The sequence below is a fragment of the Chiloscyllium plagiosum genome, chromosome 16 (assembly GCF_004010195.1).
Source record: "Chiloscyllium plagiosum isolate BGI_BamShark_2017 chromosome 16, ASM401019v2, whole genome shotgun sequence".
Classification (NCBI taxonomy): domain Eukaryota; kingdom Metazoa; phylum Chordata; class Chondrichthyes; order Orectolobiformes; family Hemiscylliidae; genus Chiloscyllium; species Chiloscyllium plagiosum.
Window position 1 is genome coordinate 64,008,908 of NC_057725.1, and position 3,371 is coordinate 64,012,278.

A 3,371-nucleotide genomic window follows, 5' to 3' on the forward strand; every position below is an offset into this window, starting at 1 on the left:
TCATTTGCATTTCCAGCCTCCCTTCATATCCTGCACCCTTCCCCCATCCACAAAAAAAATGATCTGCCAGAAATGGGCTTGGAATGTCAGCATCTGCTATCCTTAAAGAGGTCATACAAATGTCCTGGAAATTAGGCCCCCAATCTCTGATCAATAGCTCCCCACACAAGCATTACTCAGTTTAGGGACTTTTTCACAGTTCTCTCAGCTAACTCTTCCTCACAGCAGATAACACACAGCCTTCCTACACAGTATAACCACTCAGCAAATGTACTTCAGGGCCTCTGTTAAGGCAGCAGTATGGCTAAGTGCTTTGAGCTCCAAGGAACCGTTTCTATCCCCCATTTTTATTCCATCGCATGGGGAGCTACTCTGCTTCCCAGCTTTTCCAGACTGGTGACATACTGTGCTGCAAATTGCACAATAAGGATATTTATACAGGCTGTTTGCATGCATTCTGAGTTGCCCAGCAACCTGAATAAGATATTGATTGCAGTTCCCCCCTTAAGTACAGCAGTCTGATGTTCCTTTGTGCGAGTTTTGACATCTTGATTCAATTGAATTACATGAGGTTTTGGCTCTTGATGAGAAATATCAAAATCTTATGATGAATGAAAGGCAAGTAAAGAATAAAAAAACATTTCTGTCAATAACGAAAAAAATGCACTTACTTTTTACAATGTGCAATCTGATAGACTTCCCATGGTGGCACTCGGATATGGATTGAACTGCAATCGAGAACAAAAGCAGCTTAGTTTCTTACTCTCTTTACTTTGAAAAGGCACCTCCACATTTCTCAAGAGCTGAACTGCAACAAGTAGATGGATACTTTATTTGGATTAGGCTGCAAGGTAGACATATTCTTTCTAGAGCTACATATTGACCAGGATGAATAATGCAATTTTGGTCAATGATGTTAGCCAATGTGGGGTTGAAGTTCAGCTGAGGAAACTGTGTGGCCAATTGTGTTATGAAGTGCAATCTGTTGGGTTATTGGCAGGGAATCAGATTCATCTCCCAACTTACAGCACGTCTATTTGACATGATTGAAGTAATCGAAAACCACAATTCAATACCAGCAAAATATCTCAGATTTAATTCCAGCACCTCAAGGAACTGAATGCCTTGGTCCTTCTCTTATGTTTCTATGGGATGAGCTGAAAATGCCCGAAAATAAGGTATGCAGTCAACATCTCTTAACTCCTAACACCCAGTGAGCTGAAATGTGGGTCTGCCTTCTGTTCTAGATGTCAGAGTTAGGATCTTTAGACCTGGCCACACCAGGCTGAGTCAAATGTAGGCTACATGTGAGCTCTGTGCTGTCTCCTCATTACTGTCCTTATGGGATGCGGTCAAGTGCCTGTAATTCAGTTCACAGCCTCTGACCTCTGCAAGATCGATTCGATGGTGCACAGTCAGTTTTCTGTCTTTAAAGGTGACCTGTCTCCCTTTTGGAGAAGCTGCATTTAATAATATTTAAAATGCGGCAAAGTGAACGCTGATTCAAAGAGAAGGCTCCAGCTGGAAGGATTAATGGTTATTGTGGGAAAGATGAGAGAGGCTATGAGCCTTCAATGAAGTAAGGATCACCTTCACATAGGCGAGGGAAGAGATGGGCAGACATTGTTTTTTTACCCTTTTAGCCCCAAGAATATACAAAAAAAATGGATTAAGAACCACTTGCAACCTTTGGTCTTTCCTTGTTAATGGGCTGATGTCTTGTTGTGGCCTAGTGTTCTGTGAAGGCTCCAGCTTGGGGACTGTCAGTAGGCACCTTTCTACTGTAGGTAAGGAAAGACTCTTGCTCACTTAATGCTGGAAGTCAGGCAAGCCTATGAAGTCACTGCCAATAAGGAAATCAGCCTTTCAGCTAACTTTCAGAGCCAAGAAACTTAAAATGAAGTATTTTATGACTTACGTCAGCATGACCATTGTCATCCAACTTAACAGCCTTCTCTTCACAGAACCCAGATACACATATCTTTATTCAACTTCTTTCTTTCACTCAATTCACATTTCTAATCTGTGTTTTGCTTTTCATTATGTTTAGCAGCTAATAAATCCACACTTTCTTTAATAGAAAGAAGCCTAGCTAACTTGAATTGAGAAAATCTATTTACAAGGAAAGGGATCATTATGAAATTAGTCTTGTGTGACCAATTGACAGCAGGGTTGAATTAATACAGTGAACCACTTGTCCCTCTGCAAAAAAATTGAGGTACTGTTTCTAGAATTGAAATAGATTTGTGACCACACCCCACCTCCCTGCATAGTGTTAGGCGCATTAGTCAGAGGGAAATGGGTCCAGGTGGATTACTCATTGGTGTGGACTGGTTGGGCCAAAGGGCCTGTTTCCACACTGTAGGGAATCTAATCTTAAAAAAAAATTGGAGGAGGCAGTTGAGAGAACAGCTGCAGTTTCCTTAACAGTTTGATTGAATGTAAATTCTATTCATCCTATAACAGCTATCACATTATGGAGGCCCCTGTTGAGAAGGTGGAGAAACAAGTTGGAACAATAGAAGCAGCCTGAAAGGGTGCGGTCAAGCTCCCCTAGAACCAAGATTTTTAGTTTTAGCCTTCGGTAGCAGTCGCTGGGGTCTTTTTCTTCTTCTCGCTATTATAGCTAAAAGCTGGGATTCTTTTTCTGCTGCTAGAATTGCATGTAAGACAATCAATTTTACTGAGTTTGCCTTTCTCAAGTGTGTATTTATGGGATATTACTATATTGGAACAGTTAATTTGTAGAAGTTAATATATCTATTATTTTGTTATGCATTTGAATAGAGTAACAGTTAAGTCAACTCTTTCTTTTATTTTGTTTATATTTTACGAATAAAATGTGTTGTGTTTCAAACCTGGTATTTTGACCAATCAAATTGCCCCTGAAACACAACGCCTTACACTTATATTTAAAGTTAGAAATAGTTAGGGTCTAGATTATCTTCTGAATATATCTGAAAGAGTTTGATCTGGTCCATGATACAAGAAGTAGCATGTTGTTGAGAGATATGAGGGAGCTAAGATAGACGCTCAAAGATATCGGAGGTATGGATAGAAAGGCAGGAAGGAAAAGCATTTAATGTCATTCCTTGGTAATGAGTGAGTACAGCAAAATGGAGCCAGCTGGACAACAACAGAGAGAGGCTTTTGAAGAGGACAATGCAGCCAATCATGTTACTGGCTGCAGACAGGTTCAAAAGGATGACTTTGGATGTTTTGCTAAGGTCAGAGCCACATAGCATGCTATTTGCAAGATTTATAAAGGATGTCTGTGGTTGGCAAATGTAGCTTTCAGGTCCCCGCCCCAAACTGAGATAATTCCACTGGCAAGATCTCCGACAAAAAAAAAGACCAAAATAATGTTCGAG

At 40.4% G+C, this 3,371-nt stretch overlaps 1 long non-coding RNA gene across 1 annotated transcript in view; it reads right to left on the minus strand.

Moving 5' to 3' along the window:
* Positions 1–670: 670 nt before the first annotated feature.
* The window catches only part of LOC122557977, a 28,086-nt gene continuing 25,385 nt past the window's right edge, over positions 671–3,371 (minus strand). The window contains exon 2 of the long non-coding RNA XR_006313992.1: positions 671–728. This is a non-coding gene — a long non-coding RNA (uncharacterized LOC122557977). The remainder of the gene's footprint in view (positions 729–3,371) is intronic.